This window comes from Nicotiana tabacum, chromosome 11 (assembly GCF_000715075.1).
Source record: "Nicotiana tabacum cultivar K326 chromosome 11, ASM71507v2, whole genome shotgun sequence".
NCBI classification, from domain to species: Eukaryota; Viridiplantae; Streptophyta; class Magnoliopsida; order Solanales; family Solanaceae; genus Nicotiana; species Nicotiana tabacum.
The window spans coordinates 33,601,443-33,618,918 of NC_134090.1; the positions used below are offsets into that span (position 1 = coordinate 33,601,443).

Consider the following 17,476-nt stretch of genomic DNA (forward strand, 5'->3'; position numbering starts at 1 on the left):
CCAATAACGACGAGTTGAGGAGCTGGTCCTTGAAGAGTTTTAACGACCGTAAAAGTTCTAGTCCCTAAAACAGTTTTAGCGACCATAAATCTGGTCCTTAAGCACTTTTATTTTGGTCCCTAAGTATAGACCAATTGCTGCCTACAATATTTAGTAACCAGTTATACGAGTCTTTTCCAGTCATATTTTATTTATAAATTATATTATTTTTAGTATATAAAATCACATGCACGTAACAAAAATATCAATAAAATCATGCTTTCATATACAAATATACAAATGTACATGTATAAATTGGTTATGAATTACAAAAAAGCGTATTACATCCCATTGGTAATTGTATAACCATGAACCATATGTCACCGTGCTCTTTACACAATCTTTTAGCAAAAATAACTGCTTTCCTAACTACCCTTGCAAGTGAAACAATATTGCATGAAGTCTTCAAAACTTGCATCTTGACTTGTAAGTTCAACTCTTCAAACCCTCTAAAAAATAAAAAGTAAATTTTCCTTTAGAAAATTATGAAGATCATATTATGTATTTGAAAGATAACAACAATGAGAGGAACACTTGAATATTGCATACTTTCTTCTCCTTAAAATAAAGCATATCATTTACATATATAGTCCAATTTCACCTTTTCAAATATAGATTAATGTAAAATAACCTATCCATATTTACAAAACACATTATACGAGTAGCAATACTTTTACAAGTTTCAATAATGTACATACCTTTAACCAATATACAGTGAACCGTATTTCCTCCAGTGAGACAATCTGGAAGTAATTAAATATAGTTTAGATCATGAAAATCAGTTTGTGCTCAACACATAAATTATAAACCAACAAAAATATCGTATAAAAAAGTTTACTAAAGCGCAACCTCATGGCCAATGATAGTGACTAACAACTCAAACAATTCAAGGAGGAAAGACTTCTTCATTTGCCGTTCAAGAATATGAATAAAGAAAAGAGTAAAACTATTATTAGCCTTATAATCAATAATTTTGAGAACTAGATATTGAGCAAATTACATAACTAAGAGCCCAAGACAAAAGGCATTATACAATCTGGAGGATGAAGCTCAAACCACTAACCATTCTCCATATATGTTTTTGTTCAAATAAAATAATTAGTCTAGAGCTAACATTAGTCATAACCTAAGAACTCCAATGAAGATGTTCCTTAAGAACTATTTATTTGAAAAAGATCAAAGTAGATGCTGAGAATTACAATAAGAAAATTTTATTTACATGCCATATATATTGATATTTCCTCCAAAGCTTGACCAAAAAAAGAACGTCATGAAAGTTCCATTCACAACCCATCTCAGGGTCATAATAGATACCTTATCAAATTAGGCACAGGGGCTAGGCTACTATGTGAGATAATTATACTGGGGCTATTAGCTTTAACAAGGATGAATCATTAGAATTGAACTATCCAATAGATAAATTATACCCATAACAGAACTGCAACAAAATGATAAGAATAATTATGTTCCTCCAATGTAAAGACAGAGATCCATTTTCAATGGCCAAAGTGAACAAATATCTGAAGATAATAACTTCTTTTAGTTAGAGTAAGATGCAATTGTCCTTCTTACAATATTTTTAACTACACCCAACCTCTTTCCTTTCTATTATTTACTTCGTGAAGTTTAAGTAAGATGCAATTGCCTTACAACCAATATATTCTCAAAACAACCAATATATTCTCAAAACAATAAGAACAAACACCAAATATTAAGATTGATGAAGCATTAGAGTTAAATTTCATAAATTAATCGCCCATAAAGGTATTGCCAAACAACTTTTATTGAATTATATTTGGGTTTAACATTGTCTTCTAATTCAATTAAAACTAGCTAAGAGATATTGAGATTGATAAAATAAGATGTTTGTGAGCTAAGAGAATGACCTCATGTGTAATCTGATGTTGCAATCTTAAAGAACGTTTCTTTTGTCGATATCAACTACTACGTCTCATCTTCCACAAGTTCAAACCACCAGTTGCGAAAAAACATATTATAAATGCATAGTGTTTGAAGATTGCAATATATTATAAATAACTAATAGAAAGTGTGGTAGAGTAAGCTATTGCTATGTTGAGCTTTCTATTCTCTCATCTCACTCTGTTTCATCTCCTTTTGTCTTCTCTCTATCAGTTGGTTTCCATTATTGTTCAATTGCAATTTCCCTTATTAGTCTATTGTAATTTAGTTGAGTAATTTTGGTATAATTAGTGTATGCGACGAAATTAGAGGGTCCAATTTCTTGTTGTTAAGTCACTTCGGAAGAACACCTCGAGGCCTCGAGGACCCGAAGTTGTGACCGAGTTCCCTCCTTCGAAACTCGTCAATGTCCGACCCGAAGAGAATATTGATCGAGGCTAGAGTAAAATAGGGGATTCCCAAGGCACACTGCTAAGTCTGACAAAGTCGGTCTGCCCGAAGCCTGTATCAAGGTGTCGCATCTAGCCGTCCCATCTCCAAACCTTTACAATTAATGCATATTTGTACTATGTTGGATTCTCCCTCCTATATAAAGGGGATCCTCATCACTTTGTAAGGGGTTGTTGTTGCTCCAACTACTCTACACGAAATATAACAACTATCTCTCTTTTCTCTCTAACATATTTTCCTATCGCTATTACTTATTATTCTCATATTTGTTCTTCATTTATTGCTTGTTATTGGCCATATAGAGCCTCCCTTGATTATATCCTAACTATTAGCCTTTTCCCGATTACCCCTGATAGCTCGAGCCCGAGCCCAGACATCGACCTCGAGGCCCCTCATCGGTCAGTCCGAGGCCCAAATAGCTAGCCCCTCGATTTGATTATTGTATGCGGCGAAATCAGAGGGCTTAATTTCTCGCTATCAAGCTACTTCGGAAGAATACCTCGAGACCCTGAGGACGTAGAGTTGCGACCAAGTCCCCTCCTTCAGGGCTCGTCGAGGCCCGACTCAAAGAAGACGAAGATCGAGGCTGGAACAAAAAGGGGAGTTCCCTAGGCACGCAGCTAAGTCTGATAGAGCCAGCCTACCCAGAGCCTGTGTTAAGGCGTCACATCTAGTCATCCCATCTCCATACTCCTACAATTAATGTATGTTGTACTATGACCGGATTCCCCCTCCTATATAAAGGGAACCCACACTACTTTGTAAGGGGCTGCTGTTACTCCAACTATCCTATCCAAGATCAATAATATCTCTCTTTCTTCTCTCTAACTTATTCACTCTTACTCACTCGAGGCTACTCTTTGCATTTATTGCTTTCATACTTATTCTTCATTTAATGTTTGGTCTTGGCCATAAAGAGTCTCCTTTGATCATATTTTAACTGTTATCCCTTCCCGATTACCCTCGATAGATCGAGCTCGAGTCAGATATCGACCCCGAGGTCCTTCATCGGCCCGTCTGAATCTCGGGCAGCAAGCCCCTCGGTTTGATTATTGCCCTGTTTTAGCTCGTATCTCATCGTCAAAACTTCATACTCTTAGCATCAGCTACTCTAACAACTAGCATAAAAATAGATCACGTATTTTTAGAATCCCATTTTACAAATTTAATTGTCATTACCATTTTCACGGTAAACAGTTTGGCGCCCACCGTGGGGCTAAAAAAATAGTGATTATTTTCTTGCTAGTTTCATTACACAAACACAAGTTATCTTTCACGTCTTTTCTTGTTCAAGATCTTTGATTTCAGGTCAAAATGTCTGGCTCGGTAAATAGAGTCGAGAACGACAACCTCGAAAACCACGGGGAAAACAGTGTGGCTATTTCGGCTGTCGACGCGCCACCACAGAATCCCGGTAAGACGCCCGGACCGATTCTAGTGGACGTAGATTCACAGGACGCACAACAGGTCGACGAAACCTAGCACACTGATAGGAGCATACGATATAACGACCGATAGGAAGCCCAAAGAACCCCAGCCCGGGAAGAACATGAAGTTAGTCTTCATGTTATTTTTGAAATGTTCCAGGCACAACAGTTGGCCATCGCTCAGTTACAAAGCCATCCAAACACTCCCAGCATAGCAGTGCCGGAAACAGCTCCCCCAGTCGAACATGTACCCGAGAGATCGAGCAATAACGGATCGGTAGCCGATCCCGCCATCGCGAAAATGCTGGAGGACCTCACAGAAAGGATCAAGTCAGGCGAGAAAATGATAGCAGCCAATGATAAGAAGGTCGAAACCTATAACTTCAGAGTCGATCAAATCCCGAGTGCGCCCCGGCCCTGAAGGGTGTAGATTCGGGGAAGCTCGTGCAACGGCCATTCCCCGACGAAGCGGCCCAGGAACCCACTCCAAAGGAATTCAGAATGCCTGAACTCCCTAAGTACAATGGGACCTCAGATCCCAACGAACACATCACTGCCTATACGTGCGCGGTAAAAATCGATGACCTAAAGGACGATAAGATCAGGTCCGTCTTATTGAAAAGGTTTGGGGAAACACTCTCGGAAGGGGCCATGATATGGCATCATAACCTAGCACACAACCCCATAAACTCACTTACCATATCGGCAGATTCCTCCATAAAGGCACACGCCGGTGCCATCAAAGCAACGGCGAGAAGACCCAACACATCCGGGACCAAGCAAAGGAATAACGAAATGCTGCGAGAATTCGCATCTCATTCCCAGATGGAGCAAATGGGACTACCCCCGGTCTCGGATGATAGGGCAATACATGTCTTCACTCAAAGCCTAAACAAACCAAGCCCGACGATCCCGAGGCAGTTAAAACAAAACTTGCTCGGGTACCCAGCCAAGATCTAGTCGGATGCCTATATCCGGCACCAGTTGCAAACCAGGGCCGTGGATGACTATCCAGGAGTCCCCTCGGGCTCAGCATACCCAAACAGGCTTCTAGAAAAGAAACCAATGCCAAACAGAGAGAGGTACCACCCGTACGTCGCAGGCGGGAGAAACGCCCCAAGGCGCAATCTACCTCACAACGATTGGAGAATGGATCGAGGACAATATCATTGAGGTATCGTTAATAGAACCAGATTTGACGGGGACACGAGGCCAGCGAGGGTGCCTCGCCCATCAAGATACAATTTCAACATCGCTGTATCAAACATACGTGTTCATCGTCAGCAAAACCAGGGACACCAGATGACCCAGACCTATTCAGCAGAACCCCTCTCAGAGGAATCAAAGCTGGGTATGTGAACTACATAACAAATGCGAACGCAAAGCCGGGGATAGCCACCAGCTCCGGAGGAAAAGAGCCAAGTCACTCAACAAAAACCACCGTTGAGAACTGACGAGTGACTGAATTCAGGTTCAGCCCCGAGTAGGGAAGGCGGCCAGGAAGAACGAAGCAAATGGGCCGAAGCATTTTTCCACGATAGTGGAGGAGCAACGACACTTTTAAAGAACTCATAAAAGGGAGAGCACAAATGCTCGCCGCCAGAGAAAGGCGGATCTAGGGACATATCCCCGGGGACACCCTCACAATCAGCAAAGAGGGCACCAAGACCTTGTCTCGGCCTCACACTGACACACTAGTAACCTTCTTCCTCACTCAATCCATTTTAAATAAAACATGTGTTCATAAGTTCAGATGGCTCGATCAATGTTGTCGGGCCGAGGATAATAGGGCGGTTCGGTCTGCCGGGTCAAAACACTACCACCTCTTGAATCTTTGACGGATTCCAAATGGCTATCACTACGACAAGGAGAAAGACCACTCTCTCAGTCAGTGTGGCTAGCGTAGACCGGAACGCCAAATCCCATATCGTCAAAAGAGGCGCAATGAATGAACGCCTTATTCAGGCGGTCGCGGATACACCGCATGAAAGTGGTACCTCCCCCTCTTCGCCAAAGAATGAAACCCCCAATGGAGGATGGAATTGAAACCGTCTGTGGGGAACGACACGCAACAACAAAAATGTTTGCATTACGAAACGTGGCGCCGGTATCGATATCTCCACTCTCGAAAGAGTCAAAGGGTAAGAGAACCACATATTCGGCCATGCTCGATTAAACACAGCAGAGGGTTTCACTAGAGTCCTCGCTCCAGAATAGCAGGACATATCGAACCCCAGAGCGTCGCCTGCGCATCCCGCGGTAAAGTAAAACTACCTCCCCCCCTTTGTTATTTTGCACTAACCTGTATGCAGACACCCGGCCAAGGCACTCGGAAGTGCTAACTCTACCTGAAGATCCCAAGGCCTTAACGACACATGTCGCACTCTTTCCGCTCGGCCGAACTTCCGCCCCGAAGAGGGTCTCATCAGCAAGGTTCTTAACAGAGCAACGCGCCTCCTAAGGAGGATTCAATAAGCCTACCGGACTTTTTTCGCGATCAACCCTGTACCGGGAAAGGACAAATGAGGTCCCAGTGAGAAATCATGTACCGGGCCAAACAGTCAAAGGAACCGTGCCCGCACGGGCCGAGCTCACGACAACCAAACAACATGTATTTATGCCAAGTAATTAAAGAATATATTTCAACATCTCGTACTCCAAAAGAGAAAATTTCGGCATGCTCACGGCAAGGATTCCCTCCACTGGATACGTCCCGAAATACTCGGAGACTTAGCGTCAACAATGCGGCACCCGCACGACCTCAGGTTCAGAATTCCGAGCCCATAAGGCCCCAACGAGGCAATTCCGAGCTCACAAGTAACGGCCTTTGAGCCTAAGCAAACTCGATGACTTGGAGACTGTCGCCAATCACCATACGCTGGAAAACCCGAGGCCGTAAGTCCTCGAGCGGGTAGACTTGGTCTAAGCCAGATCTATTTTATATAGCAACAAAAACTATAAGACCTCAACAGGCATGAAAATTTTGTAAGACCTCAACAGGCATGACAAACTGTAAGACCTCAACAGGCATGACAAAACTGTAAGACCTCAACAGGCATGAAAATTTTGTAAGACTCAATCCCGAAGTTTAGGCTACATGTCGCATTTGTAAGACTCCCGAAAGGGCATACCCTCGATGTAGACGCCTAAACTATTACTCGAGATCAAAAATGGCCCCGTCCAAACACATATGACTACGGTCAAAACGGCTGCACCAGCCAAATTAACGCGACTCGGGGATGACAGACCGTCGCTAACAAACTCGCAGGCCATTACTTCGAATCTACTTCGAAAAGAGCCGGTTAAAATGGGCTACCTTCAATAGGAAAACGAGCTTCAACCATGTCAACTCCAAATCACGAGGCTTCGAGCTACTCAGCCTACGAGCTAAACCTTCCGAGGTGCTGGAACATCGCCGCTAACGACTTGAAAACGAGGTTCTTCTTGAATCGACGACGGGTTAGGCAAAATTATTTTAAAAAGACCTTAATGAGAGGAAAACAAAGCCTACAATATGCCCACGGGCAAAAGTGTAAGAGCCATTTTTGCCAGCCAAACGAGCCTCCGGGCCGCACACTAAAAGGTTGCAACGACCAACAGCGTAAGAGCCACTGTCGCCAACTTGAAAAATTGAAAACTTGAGGATTAAAATGAGCTCGAGTCATAACCCGATTTGGAGACCGAATCGAAAATAGTTAACTACACATGCCTAAGGGCACATCGTAAGCGCCATTGCCGCCAGCAAAACGAGCCTCAGGGCCACACACTTAAAAGGTCGCTTCGACCCAAGGCATATAAAAGCCATTTTCTTCCGCCCATGCAGGCACAAAAAATTTGAGGGTCAATTAAGCTCGAGTCGCAACACGACTTAGAGACTGAACCCAAAATAGTTAAAATACAAATGCACAAGGGCAAGGAATAAGAACCATCATCACCCGCCCGTGCAGGCACAAGAGATTGAAGGTCAGATAAGCTCGAGTCAAAGCCTGACTCGGACACTAAGCCCAAAACAACTGGCAAAGCACGAAAGCTCTAATGCCTACTCACGTCAAAAATCGCACTTGACCAAGCATGAAAGAGTCTTCGGGCCTGTCTAATAAGTTTCGGATCCATAGGGCTCCCGCTAAACACCGAAACCAGCCCGCCTGGTCAAAAGCAATGCAGAAAGAGATACAAAAAAGATAAAGCTTCAAGTTTCTTTTATTTACATACGCAAAAGGTGCGCTCTCCATTTACAAACATGCTCTGTGAATGTCAAATACAAAATGGAAAAGTGACGAAATCTACGTTCTGCTCCAAGAAAGCTACGGCCTACCAGCCCCAGCTTTGCTCTCTGTGACGTCGGCAAGAAGTAACCGAGCATCCCGCTCGTCCTCCCTCGCTCGAGCCAACTCCTCTGAGAGAACGAAACCCCTAGCGCTGATCTCTTGGAGTACCTCTCTCCGGGATCTGCAACAAACATATTCCTCGATCCTCTTTTCACGATCAAGGTCCCGTCTCAACTCGGCATGGGCATCAGTACCGTCCTTCAAATGAATCGCCATCTCCTGATCAGCCTTATCCCAACTCAATGCTGCTTCAGCCCGAGCATCAATTATCTCATCCCTGACCGTCGAGATATCAGACTCGAGCCTCGCGATCATATCCAACTAAACTGAAGCGTTGTCACGAGCCAAACGGAGTTGGGCATCGAAAGCGGGAACTTTAGCCAAGGCACCCTTTTCTTCTAAAGCTTGAGCCTACACCTGAGCCCTCAGTTCACCACAAGCACTCCTAACTCAGTCAGCTTCGCCCCTAAGGTACTCCAAAGCCTCCATCTTTTTTTGCAACTAAGATAGGCAAAAGGATTAACCTTAAAGGTCAAAAGGGCGAAACACATACTACGAAAGGTTACCTGCTCCATCAAATAGATCTCGTAATTCGAGCTTCAGAACGCCTTATATCGCCAGTGCATCGACTCAACCTCCTTCTCCTCGCTAAGGAGCCTAAGGGACTCACCCTCATCCAGAGCTTTCCGAAGCCTAGCCCCATGACGGAGCAGATCAGACCTAAGCCTATCAAAGGCCTGCAAAAGAAAAACTCGATAAAGAAAGGAAAACGCAAAATACAGAAGGTCTTCACCGAAACTCACCATGAAGTGAAGCCGACAGACTTCCTCGAAGGCCGAGCACACTCCTGTTGGTCCAGCCCCTTCGGCCCTAGAAGAACCAACCTCGGTCGAGGCATATTCACTCGGAGGAACTACCGTTCCGGAACCAAATGCTCTGGGAACAGCAGGCTCGGGCGATGTCCTCTCCTCGAAGACATAGGCTCGTTTAGCCCCACTAAAAGCTCCATCGCGCTGCGAGTGTAAGTCCCCTTCACCTCCATCGTCCCTTGGCTCGGAGGCCGATGACTCCTCCCCCTCTCCGGAGGAACACCCGATACCTACGACGGCAAAGCCAGTAGAAAGGGGAAAATGTCATTTCGAATATACGTAGACCAAGGTGAAAGCAGCCTATGCGCATACCTTGATATTTCGCTTCCCATCTGCCACGGGACACAACTCGCCACCTACGCTCGTCGCAAGTTGAATGGGTCACCAACTTCCAGACCCAACCGGGCAGATCGGGAACTTCACCTGGCGTCCATGAAGTTGCTATAGAAGAGGAGGACACACAATTACTCAACTGGTTTTTGCTATAAGCAAATCTAAAAAAGCACGAGACACTCCACTCACGCGCGTAATTCCATCCCTCGGGAAATGGCATGAGCTCCACGGGGATGATGTCAGTCGTCCGAGCCCGGACGAATCGCCTGACCACTCTTGATCCTCATCTTCCTCATCATTGACAACAAAGGGCGTGGACGAGCAGCATCGCAAGGTTAACATGCCTCGATGATGAAAGGGCCAGTACAGCCTGACAAGGTGGCTACACGTGAATTAAAGCCCAGCCTTCTCCGCAAAGAACCTCATCATCAGTACCACTCACCAGGACGGATGTATCTACGCCAAAGTAACCCGATACTTCAGGCAGAAATCAAGCACGACCCTATTAAGGGGGCCTAATGCAAAAATGTATACGTATACATTCAAGAATCCATCAGCAGAGTCCGTAATACTCTCATCGGGGGAAAGCACCTGCAGCGCTATCCCCTCGCCCCATCCGCAGTATCTCCTTACCGTCTCCAGATGTTCCTATATTATCAAAGACATAATCTTTAGAGTGAACTCCCGTAGATCCTGAACACTAGGAGTGGAACTCTCCCCTCCCTGCCGGGCCAGCCCCGAAGTAGCTGCCATAGCTATGGTAGAATTGACTGACTAAAGTAAGGACATGCGCCAACACTTTTTGCGCCTGAAGAAACGAAGGACCCGATGCCAAGGCAGAAGGATAGATATCTAAAATAATGATATCTTCCAAAGAAGCAAAAGCCGCCCCACATATATGTGGGAAACAACAACAATTCGCCTATCTATAGTAAGCCCCGGGAGGCCAACGGCCTCGGTACAGATCCTGGGGTGGTACCCGACTTCCGAGACCTTCATCGACAAGAAGGTAGGCTTCAAGGAGCCAAATATATCATCTCCAGCCCCGAGGTGGTGCCCGACCTCGAGGACCTTCAGCAAAAAGAAGCCAGGCTTCGGAAAGCCTTCAGCGCCATCATAGAACTCGAGGTGGTACCCGATCTCGTGGTTTTCCTTTCTAAAACGAAAAGTAAGCACCTAAAGCTCCGCCCATGAAGACTCAAGGAAGGATCAAGGCATCGCCTAAGTATAGGCAACCCCTCAATGGAAGTCTATCCACTACGCTTTAAAAGGCTATCTACATCAAGTTCAAAGTATCCCCCAAGGTACCCGAAGCTGACCTTCGCTCAGGATACCGTTCTCAAAAACTTCGAAACTTAGCGTACTATCTCCATGCAACTTGAAGGGCCTGACGGCCCGAATCCATCGGACCAATTTAGTCTTGGTCCGATGTATGATAATGGGCTCGAAAAAGAGCCATGCCAATCGGTAGAAGATCGAAAAGAATACTCGCATCCAAGTTAGATATTAGCGGTCGACAACAAAGGAAAACGTTCAAAAACCTCGAAGCGCACAAGAACATACAACAATAAGGCATGTATCAAAAACAGGAATCAAGGAAGTATCTTTATATTCATGAATATTCATGTAGCACAGCCCTCGAGCGGCCCTCTCATATGATTATAAAAGCCTAGAGACTGGTCTACTTTCGAAGGTCTGCCTCCTGCAACAAGCGCCTCCGGGCACGCATCCTCAGAAGCCTCATCTCGGCCTTCCATACTGATATCCCCAAAGGATAGGGCGAGAAGCAGGGAGGGATGAAAAAATGCCATAGCTCTCCGAAGGTCGAGGACCCTCGCTGGCCAAGAGAACCTCAGAGAAATAGCGGACCGGGCGAGCCTCGGCCTCGCTTGCACGGCTACTTAGAGTCCACTTCTTGGAACATTTAGCCGTGCAAGCTACCAGCTTGAGGCAGAGCACCACGTCGAGCCAGGGTATGAAGGTGAGCAGTGGTGTACAATCCGAGCCCCTTTTTGAGCAGCGATATATAATCCGAAGAGCTTTTCGCGAGCAACGAAATTTGACCCCCATATGTCATCATCTCAAGCAAACAAGGACAACAACAACAGACGTAACAACAACCACAGCAGCAACAGGATGGCATGGTCGTGCTCGATAAAGGGAAGCCCCGGCAAGAGGCCGCAACACAGCCTGCGGGAGCTCTGCCGAACGGCCTTGAGGCCACGAGTCCCAAACATGATGTTCAAAGATAGACGAAGATGATAAGAAGAAATGGGCAAATGAGCAGATGAAGGCATCTTGGATATAAAAACTATGCCAAAGCACCCTCATTTATAGGGGGTAACTACACAGTCATTGAGGCTTTGGAAGATTGACCAACGGACGCAATTACTGCGTTCATGAAGAACCGAATCGATGGTGGTACATTCATCTTGAATAATGGAAATCGACAGTGCATTGAATGGTGTCAAATACACAAGTCCGTGGGATATCTCGGTTGTCGCAAATGCTTGCACTACAGGTTGCATCATTGGTATGACATCACCGCGAGAAACTTGTGGAGTTAGGTGTCAAAATCATTTCCCATCGCTTCGTTCTGGGAAACGCGGAGATTATTTATATGTGAAAAAATTAGAGGGCTTAATTTCTCGCTATCAAGCCACTTCGGAAGAATACCTCGAGACCCCGAGAACGTGGAGTTGCGACCGAGTCCTCTCCTTCGGGGCTCATTGAGGCTCGACTCAAAGAAGACGAAGATCGAGGCTGGAACAAAAAGGGGAGTTCCCTAGGCACACGGCTAAGTCTGATAGAGCCAGCCTACCCAGAGCCTGTGTCGAGGCGTTACGTCTAGCCGTCCCATCTCCATGCTCTTACAATTAATGTATGTTGTACTATGTCTGGTTCCCCTCCTATATAAAGGGAACCCACGCTACTTTGTAAGGGGCTGCTGTTACTCCAACTATCATACAGAAGATCAATAATATCTCTCTCTCTCTTTCTTCTCTCTAACTTGTTCGCTCTTACTCACTCGAGGCTACTCTTTGCATTTATTGCTTTCATACTTATTCTTCGCTTATTGTTTGGTCTTGCCCATAAAGAGCCTCATTTGATCATATTTTAACTATTATCCCTTCCCGATTACCCTCGATAGATCGAGCTCGAGCCAGATATCGACCCTGAGGTCCTTCATCGGCCCATCCGAATCTCGGGCAACAAGCCCCTCGGTTTGATTACTATCCCGTTTTAGCTCGTACCTCATCGTCAAAACTTCATACTCTTAGCATCAACTACTCTAACAACTATCATAAAAATAAATCACGTATTTTTAGAATCCCATTTTACAAATTTAATTGACATTACCATTTTCACGGTAAACAATTATAACTCTACTCTAGTTCGTATTTCGCCGTTAAGCTTCACACATCTAGCATCAACTGCTTTAACAACTAGCATAAAAATAGATGATCCATAATTTCAGCAATATTGAAGCACTAATAGTACAACCTCAAAATATATGATCCATAGTTTATTCACAAGATCTAACACCACATAATTAGAAGACAAAATAAAATCCAAAGGATTTGATCTTATCACCAATAGACAGCTTTCTTTGTAACAAACTCCACCTTAGAGGATAATTTAAATAGATGAGGCTTCATCAAAGGCATTTTATTCATAAGAGATGGACTTTTACGTTGTTTAATGAGGTTTCATGCATTCAAGCAAATAACTTTTCTTATAAGTAGATCCAATCCAAACAACCTAGTCATATTTTGATACCAAATGAATTTTAATCCCACCTCACTAGAAAAATCTAGGAACAGAGTGAGAAAACTTCAGCAAGTGACACCACAACATTGCATACTACAATCTCCTTTCCTTTCCTAACACAACACGTCATATTTGGGTCAAAGATTTTTTTCTTTTGTTCTTTTTAACTTTGGAATAATAAAAAGACAAACTTTTTAGACTATATAACAATTAATTTAATCAACTTTCAGTATTTATTTTCATTTTTTTGAGAAAGTGCTCACAATCCCAAAAATACAAGTATTTACAGTTGCATTCAAAGGGACATCTAACCAGAGAAAGACTTCTGTTATCTACATTTCTTTCTTCTCACAAACAAAACAACTAAAGGGAGATTTCGTTTATTCCCTCATCCTCCTTGCTCTACACCCAATCTTTAACCCTAACCATAACCGCCATCCTCACATCTCGATACTCCCACTTTAAATCCTACACCGCAATAATAAATATTCAGCATAATTCGTACAAAATATCATCATTCTCTGCTATCAATATTCACTAAAAAAAATTTTAGTCTTCAACCAAAAAGAGAAGAAAAGTGACAAACCTGTTCAAATTGATAACCATTGTTATTGTTAGTTTGTGAGTCTTCACCCAGTTCAAATAGATATCACGTGAGTCTTCAGACTTTAAGACATAAATTTGAAAGAGTTGATTGTTAAGGACTTCATATGCTTTCAGATTAAAAAACACATAGAGAGAATAGGGTTTCATTTTGGGGGAAAATACGAGAGAGAGGGGGGAGGGGGTTGGTGGGGGTTAATTAATATGCGTATTCATATTTCATCTAATAAATAGGAGTAATTTTTTGTAATAACCCAAAATGTCATCTTTAAATTAAATAATCATCTCGATGTTTTAAGACCTTGAAAAGTGGTATCAATAATTTTTCGACTTGCGTGCGCAGTCCGTATAATTTTCCGGAAGGTTTTTATGTGAAAAATTGATTAAATTGTGAACTAGAGCTTTAAAACTCAACTGAGTTGACTTCGGTCAACATTTTGAGCAAACGAACCCGGATAAAAGTTTTTACCATTTCGGTAGTTCTGTATCGTGATTTGGGACTTGGTCATATGCCCAAAAGTGAATTTGGAGGTCCCTAGATCAAATTATCGCCATTTAACGGAATCTAGAAATCTAAGGCTAAAGATTTCTTAAGTTTGACCGGAGAGTTGAATTTTTGATATCGGGGTCGGAATCTAGTTCTGAAATTTTTTATAGCTTCGTTATGTCATTTATGACTTGTGTGCAAAATTTAAAGTCAATCGGACTTGATTTGATAGGTTTTTGCATCGAATATAGAAGTTGGACGTTCTTAGTTTCATTATGCTTGAATTGGGATGTGATTCACGGTTTTAGCATTATTTGATGCGATTTGAGGTTTCGACTAAGTCCGTATCATGTTTTAGGAGTTGTTTGTGTATTTTGTTGAAGTTCTGAGGGCCTCGGATGGATTTCGGAAGGTTAACGGATATAAAAAGGCTGTTGAATTTTCTTTTACAGCATGTGAACAGTACCCCATGAACAGTGCCGTGTACAGTACCCCGTAACAATACCCCATAAACAGTACCGTGTACATTACCCCATGAACAGTGCCGTGTACAGTACCCCGTGAACAGTCGTGAACAGTGTGAACGCGTGAACAGTACCCGAAATTTTTCTGGACAGAACATTAAGTTCTGAAAATGGGACAAAGTCCCATTTTCCATTTTTAGCGAATTGGAGCTCGGGAAGAGGCGATTTTTGGGATATTTTCGGAGAAAACAATGGGGTAAGTGTTCTTAACTTAATTTTGGTTAGATTACCCGAATCTATTACTAGTTTTGGTATTAAATCTATGAATTTAGTTGGAGGAGTTTGAAAACTCTCTCGGATAGATTTGAGGATTTGAGGGTCGAAATGTTATCGAAATTTAGTAATTTTGGTATGTTTAGACTCGTGGTTGGATGAAGTTTCATATTCCATAATTTTTGTCGGGTTTCGAGATGTGGGGCCCACGGGCGAATATTTAGTGCAATTTCGGATTTTAATGGAAAATGTAGAATTTCATATGGATTTAATTCCTATAATTTTTATTGACTGAATCGAACTGTTTATGACTAGATTTGAGAATTTCGGCCACGAATTCGCGAGGCAAAGGCTTGTTGGAATTTTGAATTGGTTGCAAAGCGAGGTAAGTATTTGGTCTAACCTTAGCTTGAGTGATTAGGAGTTGTGTCTTATTTGTTACATGTTAATTGTGGAGTACGACGTATAGGCATGGTGACGAGTATCTATACGTTGGTGTCAAGCTTGCCTGTGAGTCTTGTATTATAATTATTGTGAGCACGTGATTTTTGCCCTATGAGAACTATTCCCAAAAATTCAAAATAAAATGGTTTTTGTGTTGTTTGTAATTTATGTGTATTTTGTCTATTTTCTATTTTAAATGAGAAAAATGCAAAAAAAAAAAAGATGTGTTGCATATGCATTTAGGATTTAATTTTGCAAGTTAGGATTTAATTTTACAATTCAGGATTTAATTAAGCAAGTTTATTTTACAAAATAGAAAAATCACAAAAAAATATATGCTTTGCATTTAATGTCCGAATTGTGTAATTTTATCTTTATTTGATGTTTAAATTCATGAGATAGCTATTATTGAGGGTTAATGATTTAGCTAATTGTCAATTTTACAATTAGGATTTTTAGTGGGTAATTAGGAATTAAAAAGAAAAAATGTGGAAGAAAAGGAAGAAATAAAAGAGAAAGTCGGACTGAGCCAATTTTAAATTGAATAGACCAGGCCCAAACCAAAACAACCCCCCCTTACAGCCCATTCCAAATATCCTTTTACCCGGACCAGTCCGTTTCAGGGACAAACCAAACGACGTCGTTTAGTAGCGCCCAATCTGGGCCGTTGATCTCAGCTGATCAACGGTCCAGATCAACTCCTCTATCACCCGACCCGTTCCCATCCAAGACCGATCCGGTCTCAAGGGTGAACGAAGCGATGCCGTTCCTCTTAAATGAAGCAATCCAGGCCGTTGATCTCATCAGATCGAACGACTTGGATCCAATCCCCACGTACGTATATAAGGCCTCCAAACGAACCCCACCCCCAAACCAAGCCCCCCCCCCTCTCATTCTCTCCCAAACCTTGTCTCTTTCAGAGACGAGGAACCCTAATAGCCGCCACCCTGTCCCTTCACCGTAAACCCAGCGGCGCCGGCTCCGATGGCCGTGAAAATAACACCCCTGAACCTCCTAACCACCCTCAACACGATTCCATACTCCATTAACTTCGAATCATACCCCAGCTTCTTGAATCTTCGATCAAAGACCCCGTCCCAAACCCTAGCTTGTCCACTTAACCCCAAAATCACACCCAATAATCCCCTTGACCTCCTTGTCACTAATCCCTAACCAGATTGGCTCGAATCCAAGTAAAAACTCATCGAATGGCGGATCTAGGGCTCGACAGTTCGAGATTGTTTCGAATCTGTCAGGGTCGAACGGTTTCTGGTTAGTATTATAAGTCTATTTCTGATGAAATAGACGTATAATACTAACTGGAAATCAAGTTCGTAAGGGCATATGGTTGAAATCCGAGAAAAGAACAGTGAGTTCTTCTTAAATTCTTTTTCTTTTTCTATGTGTTTGTTTGTCTGTGTGATTAGTCGCTTCTTTAGGGTTTTTAGTTTAAGTTAATCCAGTATGTATATTCTATTTCTTTTTCTGATTTTGGTTAGATTAAATATTCCAATGTTGTTTGAGTAGTTCAATCAACTCTTGGTTTACCTAAATTAGGTTCATCGTAATTCGTCTATTGTCTGTTATTTTCTCTCTTCTCCATCAGTTTATGTTTTGTCGATTAATAACATAGGTTATAAATAGTTTCGTCGATTAGTTCGTTCTTGTTTGTAAACCAATAAGCTCGTCAAATGGTTGTTATGTATGCTTGATCTGTGGACACTTAGCTTCAGGGCATTGTCAATAGGCTGACAATGAACCTGCATTCATGTACATTTTGATTCAATTTTCAATTTCAGTTTAAATGATTCTGTCTAGTTCTGTGTGGTGATTTAAATTTAGTTCATTTGTTTCAATACAAATTCAACCTTAATCATTTAGCTGTCAATAAGTTTGGTTATAGCTGTTAGTCAGATTTAGTTTTTAAATCTTTGTTAGCTTGAACAGATTTCAGAATTAAAAGTTTTAATACAGTTGAATAATTGTATTAGGGACAGTAATATTAAGGGATTTCAGGGGTGATTTGGGAATGAAACAGTTAGGATAATATTTTAATGTTAGTGTTTTG

The 17,476-nt window shown here is 42.6% G+C and overlaps 1 long non-coding RNA gene across 1 annotated transcript; it reads right to left on the reverse strand.

Moving 5' to 3' along the window:
* Positions 1 to 244: 244 nt before the first annotated feature.
* LOC107783202 (uncharacterized) lies at positions 245 to 13,931 on the reverse strand. The gene is made up of 3 exons (XR_001647410.2): positions 13,724 to 13,931; positions 738 to 782; positions 245 to 488 (listed from the first exon to the last, which is right to left on the reverse strand). It is a non-coding gene; the product is annotated as an uncharacterized LOC107783202 (long non-coding RNA).
* Between the last annotated feature and the right edge of the window lie 3,545 nt (positions 13,932 to 17,476).